Genomic DNA, 12,950 nt, shown 5'->3' with positions numbered 1-12,950 from the left:
TCCATTGCTTGCATGTTCATTATATAATCTATAATAAATATTCTTATAAACAAAGTACAAAACAAAAAAGCAAAAACATTAAAATAAAATTAAAAAAAAAAAAGAGAAAAAACGAAAAACTTGTTTTTATTTTAATACTATTCTTTTCACTCATATTTAATCTTATTTATATATTTTGGAATATCTTATAAAACATTTTTTGTTTGACTTTTGAATCGTATCGAATTACAAGCGTAATATATTTATAAATTTTCTTTATTTGCAAAAAAAATTTTGTTAAACAAATCTTACATTTTGGATGACATTCTAAAACATACAGTTGTATATAAAAACGTTACAATACGCAAACAAATTATCAATAAAAAACTACAAAAATTGGTAAAATATAAAAAAAAATCAATTTGCTTTCTTTGCAGCGAGTTTAATTTGGATATCTTCTACAAATTTTTTATTTTAATTTTTCTTTATTTTTTTTGCTTTTTATGTTATTTAACTCCAAAAGGTCGAAAGGATGTGGTGGGGTTCATACTCAAAACTTTTCGCTTATAAAGCGAGCGCTCTACCACTAAACCACTACGGCATGGTATCTAGTTCTTGCTTGATGTTACTGTCGGATTTTATTTGAACCTTAACTAATCCGTTGTCCAACCATGCCCAAATAAATTCTGATGATCTGCTAGCAGATCATCAGAATTTATTCCCATGGCCAGCATGCTGGCCATGGGAATGAACCTACTTTGCTTTCTTTCGTTCATGTTTGACTGTATGAGTTGTGTATACAGGGACCAAGTTTTGTTAAAACTGCCACCATTCTCTACGATCAATTACCGTGTGTACTGAGAGAAGCTGCAGTTCTCTAGCTTTTCCATATAGGTATGTTGGCCAGGGCCGCCGAGAACTTTTATGATACCCAGAGCATAGCAGCAGTTAAGCTCCTCTATAAGCATACTTTAAATTAAAAGCATGTACAACTATACAAACTAATGACTTGTTTTTATTTCTAATACCGTTACTGTACATTTTTATTTCTAATACCTTTACTGTACATTTTTATTTCTAATACTGTTACTGTATTTTTATGAACCGCATCTGAATTAAAAAACACTTATGCAACACATTCACTATTTTTTTGAAATTAATATTGAAAACACTCATTTTTTGCTTTTTTACTAGCATTGTTATTATTATGTCATCTTACGACAGAATTGTATCCAGTTCATTTTCAACGTGTATGTCCAATCCACGTTCATGTTCTATAGTGGCCCAACAACCATTTTTTTAAATCAATTTTGTTATACTTAAAGGTCGATTACCAGACAGCGACGCATTGCATTAAAAAATTTAAGTTTTTGAGAAAGGATAGCTAGGCTTGCACATAAAACTCTTGATGCAGTACTTAATCCACAACTGAAGAGCTTTGATACCGAAATGACTTTTGACAATCAATCATTCAATTGCCAACCCAAGCAGCTACTTGTACTTGTACTTTAACTTTGAGGTTGTTGGATATTAGTACTCCAAGGTACTCTAACTCAATGCATGCTGGAACTAGATTGTGTCTGTTACCATCAACGTCAGCTTTGGTATTATGAATTAGCTTTTGCAACAACCAACTTACCTTACTTGACACTTCTTGACGATTAAATTCACACGGCAGTTGTGCAACCAATTTACATGGCAGCCAATGTAAGCTTGCAGTTGTTCGTAATCAGAGGAAAACTGAATGATATCGATAACTCATGTGATGTTGCTATCCTCGACAAATAATTTGGTATGGTTATAAATTCAATCAGATAAGACATTCATGAAGAACAAGAATAAGATGTAAGAACTGATCCTTGAAGGACGCCACTTGTCACCCATTCCCACTCGGACGTTTATTCTCCAATTATTATTCATTGTTGTCTACTAGCTAATGATAACAGCAATTTAGTTTAATAGCTGGCCTCAAATGCCAAACGCATAAATCTTATGAAGAAGTTGTTAAGTGACACTGTGTTGAATGCTTTGGCAAAGTTGGTAAAAATTAAATAAACTAGATGTCCACGGTAAAATGTTACGAGATTCAATCAGGTTTGTAACGCAACATTTGTGATATATAAATCCATTTTGAAACTTTGATATTAGATTGTGCACAGTAGTTTATAATTAAATTTGTAATAGTTATCTTCGCAACTTTTTATGGTATAGGTGAGAGACACTCGTAGTTATAAGTATATGGTATAGGTGAGAGACACCAGCTCGTAGTTATAAGTATATGGTATAGGTGAGAGACACCAGCTCGTAGTTATAAGTCTTGACTTTGTCTCCTTTTTTGTGGGTAAGCGCGAAATTTAATTTGTGTTAAAATTTTAACACTGCTTAAGTCGTTAAGCCTTATCAAATAAAGTTTATTAAGTTTTTTTTTCTTTTGCTACTTGAAATCGTGATTAAATTTTCTTTCAGAACAATCATTAAAGTAATTATAAGATTTCTTTCTGAATTAACCTGATAAATATTTTTTAACAATAAAATGTTTTGTTTGGATGAGATCTAGTGTCTCCCAGTCGGTAAATTTAGTTGTAAATGCGCATTAGAAACTCGTTTATTTACGTATTGTTGTGGTATGTATGTTAACCATTTTATCGTGTCGAACACGCATTAGAAATACGCATTAGGTGCGTAAAAAGACAGGTATACAATACGACGCCTACTAAGTGTCAAACTCGCATTTGAAACTCTTGTAAACACGTATAAAACACAATAACCAGAGAATATTCAATACGGTATTTTCCTGGTATTACATGCGCGTTTAAAACTTTCCACAATACGCGTTATTTACGAATGTATGTTAGCCATTTTATCGAGTCGAACGGGCATTAAAAATAGACATCAGATGCGCATAAAGACAGGTATACAATACGACGCCTACTGAGTATCTAACTCGCATTTAGACACGTATAAAACACGATAACCAGAGAATATTCAATACAATTTTATTAACTAATGTGAATTCATAACATAGTGATAATGACTAGCAGTAAGCAACCCGTAATACGGGTTATGAGTTATTAAATCATTAATAAGATTAAAAATACATTAATAACTTGATATATTATCTAAAAAATTAAATACAAATTTATCTATAAATATTTTAACTTTGACTTCTATCAGCAACGTCATTGCTTATAGTTAACGACATAAAGACCGCATTAACATCAGTTGAGTTCTTTTTAAAATCTGTCACAACACAGGTACCAGAAAAGGAAAGTCAAGTAAAGCCTGCAAATACCTAAAAAAAAGAAATGAAAAAAAAAAGTTACAACTTTTAATTACAAAAGTACTATTTGCATTTTATAGTTAGTAGAATTAGGATAATAATAACATAAAATATATATTCTGTGACTTCGGAATAATTAAAAAAGATTATAAAAAGGCTAGACAACACAATGCAGTAACACTGACAAATAACACCACAACTTAATAAGATATTTTATTAACTTAAATACTTGGACTAAAAAGATTTTATTTATAACAATATTTAAACAATCAAGGGACAATTATAGTTAAACAATTTGAGCAATTATCATCAAAAAATAGCAAGCAACTCGTAAAATATATCTTATAAATGGTCATTATCATTTGTGGTTTTAAGAAATACGTAAGAGCTCAGTAATTACATAAGTTTTATTAAATCTCCCTCTCATCTAAGAGAGAGAGGGAGAGAAAGAAAGTATTTCCAAACCAGCACGTTAACAAAAGTAAAAAAACACGGAATAAATAGTAGTAACTGGTTTTATTATGTTACCAGTAAACAAAATTATTTTTACCTAGCTTTTAATCAAGCTTGATTAAAATTTCCAGCATTTCTTAATTAAGCTCCAGCTTCTCTCTAATTGTTGACTAATGATTAATAGAGTAAATTTCACATCATACTAAATTTACAAAATTAAAACCATGTTTCAACAGTAAGCTAACTAATCAAGAGATTAGTTAGCTTACTGTTGAAACAAAGGGAAGACAAACTAAAAAAAAAAAAAAATGAAAAAAAGAACATAATTATGATAGAAATTATAAAAAAAGTTAAAACTATTTAAATTTAAAATTGTTAATTGTTACTATAAGTAGTTAAACTCATATTTTGCTTTGTTCTAAAGTGCCTAAAGTAAAATCAAATTAACAAACATTAACACTGCTTGACACTGAATTCTGTCAAGTAAGTTTTCTGCACGCCGAGTTGCCATTCTTACATTTCAACAACGATTAATCTCATCCTGCCTAGATCTATTTTTTTCATTTGACAACTATTTTCAAATTGTCTATTAGCATTTACATTAATAACTTCGTTGAGCCTAATACTATCTATTTCAATTTCACTAATATCATTAAACATTTAACCAGTAATCTTACTATTGTTACAACTGAATAAATAAACGTAAAAGAATCTTACAAATTGTGATCTTTTCTAATCAAAGACTTTATTTAAACTTAAGATTTATTGAAATCAAAATTATTAATCAAAAATATAAAACAATATTTATTTACTTCAATTATCTTTAATTAAACAAAGAATCTAGACTACAATGCACAAAATTATTATTACCTTGATGCAAAAAAATAATAAATGCACAATCTTGTATAAAAAATTGAAGCTATGTCAGTCATATTTTACTCTAAAGTAATTATATATATATATATATATATATATATGTATATATATATATATATATATATATATATATATATATATATATATATATATATATATATATATATATATATATATATATATATATATATATATATATATATATATATATATATATATATATATATTATACCATTTCAACCACCGTTTTCATGCTCTATAACAATATTTTTTGTTTTCAGGTCACTCCAAAATTGAATTGTCGTTGCTTGCAGCGTTGTGGGATAAATTAGTTTTAAAGAAATGTGGATAGAAAACTACGAGAGACTTAAACTGATGCCTTTACAGAGTTAACTGAGAAATAAAATTGACTTAATAATTCAAAGACCTTATTTTTGACACCACAGCTAACGGGTGATGCGGAAGTTATCGGACAAAATAAAAACGTCAATAACTAATTTATAAATAAAAAAACAAACTACTATTATATTTTTTTTAAATAAAGCATTTATCTTTTAATAAAAATATATTATTTTTTATATGAAAAAACACCACCATCTTGAATTGATCTCAATTTTGCTCTGACGACTTTCATATGCAGCTGTAAAAATTTTAAATTAGTTTCTTGTAGTTTTAGTTTAATGCGATCAATCAAAACTTGCTCTGTTGAAGCTTGTCAATCTCCCTCGTAAACCTTCTGTGCCAAATGTCCCCAAAAATTGGTCGTGCTTGAGGCACTTTTGGGGATTGGATTCTTTATCAACGTAATAGACATATTGGTCCATCCAATTTAGAGAATCTTTAGAATAATGAGACTTGCTAAATCTGGCCAAATTAAATAGTTAAAGTCTCCATGATACTTGTGAATAAATGGAAGAAATCGTTTTTCTAAACATTCATTAATATAGACTGATGAATTGATCGCTACAGCCTTGGAAGTGCGAAACAATGGCTCGGACATATCACGGTCAGATATGGCTATCCACATTAACAATTTTTTTGGAAATTTCTCTTTTCCTATAAAACGAACACTTTTTGGGCATGTCTTTTTGTTGTTTGTGTAGTATCCAGAATTTCCAGGCATGTTGTCCCCTGCAAAACAAAAGTATTTTTCATCATCGATGACTAGAAGCGATTTTGTGTTATAGAGTTGGTTAACTAGTTTCCTGTTTCTTTTCTTTGCCTTTATTTGTTGTTCTATAGTGTATTTTGGAGTCTTTTCACGTTTTCTATATTTAATATTCATTTTTTTCAACTGACGACCAATTGTCGATTGATTTACACCGAATTTAATACCTATTTTTCTCTGACTGACCCCTTTTCGATTGTTGACAAGTCTCGTTAATTCGGCTTTCTTTTCTCTAGTCCAGGATGTCGGGCGACCAGGGTGCTTTCTATCAGAAAACGATTGAACAGCTTCAAGTCTTTTTAGGTTATCATATATTGTACTTCGAGCAAATCCTTCTTTTTCAAAACGATTTACGATTTTTTTTTTTATATTAGGTTTATTTAGGTATTGTGGTTTATTCTCCTCCGGCTAGTTGCCATACAGAGACCACCATACCAAGGTACGCAAAGACATGTTCAGCCCCCCAAGAAGGAGCGTCATAACCACTTTAAGGCCGAGAGTAAAGTGAGTTTAGAAGAACAAAGTTATCTTAGAGCAAAAGATGGAAGTAATTGTGTTAGAAAGGTAGCATAAAGAAAGCGGACAGGATTGCACATGATGTTAGATTGTGCAATAGGTAGAAAACATGCCGAAATTAGGTTAACCTAATGACACCAGTTACGTATTAATTGTAAATTAATTCGGGAATTAGTTTTTATTAATACGTAACAACCTATATTAGGTTTATTTACAAAAAACATTTTTAGTCGCTTTCGAAAAGATTCTCGTTCAGCTGCATTTAACCTCATTTTAAATAATTGTGTTTCAAATAATAAAGTTTATATTTTATAGAACGTTTATGCCTACGCATAAAACCACAAAAACTAATTATTATGCTCAAATAATGAAATTAGGATTTGTCCGATAACTTCTGCATCACCCGTTAGCAACACAGGTCTTCATTTTTGGTCGAACAAATGGTTTATCAACCGCGCTATTCATTAGATTTTATAAGGAAATGCTATGAATGAACCATGGTGTTTGTTATACAGCAATGGATAAATTGTATTCTTTTAATTACTTGTCGATTTACATAATTTTTCTCTCCAAATGTGAGTGGAGCAAAAAAATTCAAATTTAGTTTTTTCAGAGTGTTCGGGATATATTTGGCATATTTATAATTGATTATGTTTTTCCGCAGGTTAAAGAATATAACCCACACTAGTCATCATTTAAAGTTTGGACCCTTCTTCATTCATATTCAAGATGTTAGAGAAGATGGATGACTGAAACCTACCTTAATCATAGAAGAAAATATCTTGCATTATGATAATTTGTGCTGCCCATTAAAATAAGGATATTATGACTGCTGCCCAATGCTCCCTGAACACAATTAAAATAATTAGGTTTGAATTAAAGACTTCTAATGGTAACAACGAGACTGTATCAAGAAGAAAAATCCATAACAGACAATCTGATAACGCTTGTATGCAGAATTCCTTAAAGATCTGCAGGAAAAGGTGTTAAAGAACCCTGGGATTGGAGTTCGGGCTTTGTTACGTGATATAAATGTACTATGAAGCTTGCACTCAATGTAGACCTCTACTATTCATAAACGCGCAGCAAAATTCAGCTGCTAACAGAAAAGTCTTGTGAAAATCAAATAAATTAAATTCCCGGACTTTAACCCTTTGGATTATTTTGTTTGGAACGCAGTTGAAAAATACACCAATTTCTGTGCCCGTAATACAAAAGCCCAGGTAATGAATAAAGAATAAGAGTGTTTTTGAGGCCCTTCCCAGGAAAACTGCAGCATCAGTTTGTTCCAGGTTCAAAACAGAATTGAAGCTATGATTTATGCTAATGGTAGTTATTTTGAGTAACACTTGTTAACAGTATTGTAATTTCTGTGCGCGTAATTTTTTTTTTTTAATTCCTTAAATTTAGTAGTTATATAGAAGTTTTTTCCTTACAAAAATGTCAAATTTATCCCGAATACACTTAAAACATAATCTCTCTATATACTTAAATACAGCTCTAAAATTTCTACAAGTACGAAAAAATTAAAACTCTTAACTACTATCTTAAATCCCATTTTTCTCATTTTATTTTATATTGGTTTTTATTATTTTTTTTACTTAAAAATGTAATCTATTTTTTATTATATTCTTTTTTTTTTCTTTTTTCTTTAGTTTCAATTTTTTTTCAATGTGAAATAGTAAGGTTTTCTTTTATATTTCAAATGAAAAAATAGTCGGAATTTAATTGTTTTATTTCTAATTTTTATTTATTTTCTTCAAGTTTGTCTACTGAAATATGGTTGAAGTATGGTTGAAATATGTTTATGGTTGAAATATGGTTTTGATTTAGTAACGCTTCATGATTTGAAATTTATTATATTAATCATTAGCCAACAGTTAATGAAAAGTAATCAAATTGAACTCAATTAAGGTAAGAATAACTTCTTATCCAAATAATGTAAGATGCAAACTGTCATATTGTCTTATAACATCCACTCCATCTTTTTAATGCAGATTTCATTGATATTTTTATATTTGCAAGTGATAAGTGTTTTTTAAGAGGGTTAAAATACATTTTTTTTGTTAAGTTAAGTTTTTGTAACTTTAATCAGAAAAAACAACTCGATGATCATAAAAATCAAACATAACGTTGATAGACACCCTGTTTAAATGGTAGGTGTGAAACATATCAGCCATAATTTATGATATTAAGGGTCTGGACAGCTAATATTATATCAAGTTAAAATGTTATAGAATATTAAGATATTATATAAAGTTAAATTATAATTTTTTTTACTAATAAACCGTATTAGGGCAATTCCACGCTCAAGTGAGTTATTTCGATAAAATGAATAAATTCAAGTAAAAACCAAATAATTATTAGGTTGTCATATGTTTTAAAATTTTAAATTTTGATTAATAACGTTATTTGTGTCAGGATAAAGTGATCAAATTCGAGCCAGTGACCAAGTTCTGGCCACATTTTAAATTTAATATTTTTATCTTGGTTTCTGCTTTATGTTTATAAATGCGACTTTTTTGAGACTGGCATGAACTCAGCCAATAAAAAAAGACATTATTTCAGTTGGCGGGTGTTTATAATAGAAGAATCATCATAACAAATATTTATCTCAAAAAAGTACTACTTTAGATTTGAAATATCATGTAAGCATCCAGTTTGAAGCTTATAAACACTATATATTTATTACTTAACGAAATGCTAATTTTTTTAAACTATAAATATATTTCTTAAAAAAGCAATTTTAGCTTTATAATTATGCTGAGTCATTTCTATAGATTGTATTTCTGAATTAAATGCACCTAGTAGAGAGACAAAAATCCGGCCAGGCATAAACCTTATTCCGGCCAAGGCCGAAATTAGGTTCACGAGTGTCTAAAAGTAATTCATACTTGTAAAATATTTATATTATTAGAATTTATTTTTTTAATACAAGTACTTTATAACACATGTATGTCCTAAAAGTTATCTTAAATATATGCATTAATTTAGTTAAAAATTTATATAATATCATTAAAATATGAGGATGATGACTTAAAATAAACAAAAGTCTAAATAATTGAAAGATACCATATTGTTTCATGTAGATTATTGCTTATAAATGAAATTATATTATAAAACAATCTTCAATTGAAAATTTTAATAATTTATAACATAAAATTTTCATTTTAGAATGCCTGATAATCAAAAAGAAATTCGTAATAAGAAACAATTTCATCCAACTCGAGGTAAATATGTAAAATATAAAGAGGAAGTATTGCTTGAAGCTATAAATAGTGTTATTAGTTCACCTAAAATGTCTGTTAGAGCTGCTGCTAAATTTTTTAAAGTAACCCGAGCAACTTTGCAGAGCAGAATAAATGAAAAAGTTGAAATAGGTGCAAAAGCAGGAAGAAAAAGTTTAATGCCACTTTATATTGAATAAAAGTTACTTGATGTGTCAGACAACCGAGCTAGGATGGGCATTGGTTTTGGAAAAGAACAATTCATGGTATATGCTGGCAAGCTTGGGTAATTTGAAAAGACTACAAAACTTAAAAATAAAGGAAGCAAAAGTATTTTCAAAATATAATCCTAGAAAAAAACCGTTGCTATAAAAACGAACCAATAAAAGTATTAAAAAACGGTATGTAATTTCATTATGTTGTTATGAATTTTTGTTCTTAGTGTTTGAAAAAAGTCTTTTATAGAGCTCACTGAATTTTTTTTTTAATGTGAATATTATATTCTATGCAAATCTTTTAAAACAGAAGTATAGTTTTTTTACAGTATAGTTTTTAAATATTTTAAATGCCAACCCATAAAAGTAAAAAGCTTGTTTTTTATATTGGCTGTAGTTAAGTTCATTCCGCATACGCCTGGCTGAAATTTGGTCAAAGTGGCTGTATTTTGGTCTAATTTATATACTTTTTGTTATCGTTGTTGTTTCAAACAATTTTCATTTATGATAATTGCTGTAATTTATCCTAAATGCTGAAAGATTTATCTTTCTAGAAATGTATAATTTTCATATAGATCTTTTTGTTAATATCTCTGTAGAAACGATTTCGTAAAGATGCGGCTGGAATTTGGTCACTTTACCCTATTTTTTGTTTTAAATTTCAAATTAAAGTCATACGGCATTCTTTCTATATAAATGGTAGCTAAACTACATTTTGATAAAAGTGTAGAATTGTCACAGTAAGTAACGTTAACTTAATAACTAAGAACTGTTATCGTAAGTAATGATAACTAATTTGATTTAAGATATATAAATAAATAGCTACAACAATCTCTTGAATAATTTCACGCAGAATAATAACTACTTAATTTAATTTAAGAAGCCAGTTTATGTAGGTTAAATATTTGGCTTGAAATATTCAAATGAAAACAACAGGTTCAATGAATAATAAAGAATAAAATAATATAAAATAAAATATAAATAATAATAAAAAAATGTATATCTAAAAATATGATATTACAAAAACCAAAATTTCTCGTTTGAAACGGTGGAATTGCCCATTAAGGGTTGGTAACTATTAGTAGCTAACTGCTGATCTGCTAGTTGCTAACTGCTGGTAGAACATAGCATATAACTTCTAGTAGCATATAGCAGTTTAGCTCACCAAGTTTCCTTAATTTTTCAGTTGTCACTATCTTCTTTTTTCTTGCATTTAGATTATCATTTAGTTTCATAGTTATCATTGCATTTAGATTATCATTTATCATTTTTCAATAGTCATAAAACGCCTCCATCCTAACCGATGTGGCAAAACTTGCCGTGAGGTGGGGTTTGAACCACGGATTCTTTGTTACTTAGACAAGTGCGCAAACGCTGCGCTACGACTGCTTATAAACACGAGGAATCTGGATCTTAAATTTATAGTTTTAGCAGATTAAATAGGCTGAGTGAATAAAAAAAAGCTTTTACTCAGCGTTTTTGTAGTAATTGCTCAGCTTTACGTGAATAAAAGTTTGAGTAAAATCGCTCAAATTTTCACGCAAAACTGAGCAATTTACTCCAAAAACGCTGAATAGATTTAAATGAACGCTCAGCTTTATATGAACAAAAGTTTGAGCAAAATTGGAAAAGTTTTTATTTACCTAAAGCTGAGCAATTAATCCAAAAATAATGAGTAAATTGCTTTTTTTTTATTTACCCGGCTTAATGTCCTAACATTTCCCTAAAGTAATCCTTGAGTCTCCTGAAATTTTTTTTAATATCAAATGCTTGATATTTACGATTAAATTAATTATTTTGCAACGATTTGAACTCAGTTTACACACCTTTCAGGTACAATATATATGAGAAATAAAAAGGTGTTAAACTTTGATTTTAATTTTGAACTTCGTAAAAGCTTTATTTGTAAATATAATCTAACCAGCTCTTAGCATTTTCGGAATAGTGTAGAGAAAATGGTGAATATGATTAAATTTGTTAAAGTTAAACGAGAAGACTCCAGTCGAAAATTGCAATAAAATGCACATTTCCTTCACTAAATTTCATCATTTATTTTTTTATTTATAATGCTAGTTTTCACAATAAAATGAATGTTTATGCCAATAAAATCCCAAAACTTATTTACCAGGGTGGCCAACAAACAATGAACTTTTAAGGCCCCTAAATCCATACGGCTTTCATCAAAAAGAAGTAAAGATATTGCTGACCTAATCCAAACCCTCAGTCGATGTAGCAGCAGCTCCTTTGCATGTTCTTTCAATTTCAATTAAATATAGGCACTTATACAATTTAAAATTAGACATTTAAAAAAAAGTTCAACAATTCCAAGTCTGTATTAATTCTGCCTAACCAGAGTTGGAGATTAATTTTTTTTTTTCCCTGGTTATTAAGGTGCTCCTTAATAAACAGATAATTATTAAAATGATATTACGTAATTTTTAAAGGTCTTCTATAATAGGCTGTTCCGATTTGTAGTTGATAACTTTTTTAAATTAGGAGAATGTTCTTGTAAATTACTTGAAGCTGCCTCATTGCCAGATTATTTTTCTATAGTAAATCTTTTGCTAAAAAAATGTAGAAAAAAAAGGTTACCACAACCAATTACACAAATCTAATTCTTTTGAGCTTTTCAAAAAAGACACATGTTTTGAAATAAAGGAAAAACTTACCAGCATATATATATATATATATATATATATATATATATATATATTATATATATATATATATATATATATATATACTGGTAATTTTTTTCTACAATTTTTTAGTAATATAAAATATCTGTTCTGCACTAATTACATTTTGCTTTCTTAGAACTTAAAGCAAACTTTTAACCAAGAATACTTTTTATCGTTTAGCTTTTCTGTTTAAAAATAAAAGCTTTTAGTCTCAAGCATTATATTAGTTATATACTTCATTTTCTAATTAATTAGTAGATTTTAATAATGCTGAAACGAACATTAAAGAAACTATTTATTGTATTCCAATAAATAGTTATTAAAGGAACTATAAATCTACATAAAAATCAAATTAATAACTCTGTAAAAGATAAATATACAGTAAAGGAGTATTAAATTATTTCAGAAAAAAAAAATCCAGGCATTATAGGACTAATTGCTATAAAGCGTAGTTATTAAATGACTTTTCCAGAAACTATTTAACTCCGAGATTTATCCAGGCTTTCAAAGAAGACTAGCCAATCAGATATTTAACCGTTAAACCTTGTTTTGTAA

The sequence above is a fragment of the Hydra vulgaris genome, chromosome 04 (assembly GCF_038396675.1).
Source record: "Hydra vulgaris chromosome 04, alternate assembly HydraT2T_AEP".
NCBI classification, from domain to species: Eukaryota; Metazoa; Cnidaria; class Hydrozoa; order Anthoathecata; family Hydridae; genus Hydra; species Hydra vulgaris.
Note: the sequence above shows the minus strand (reverse complement) of the source record.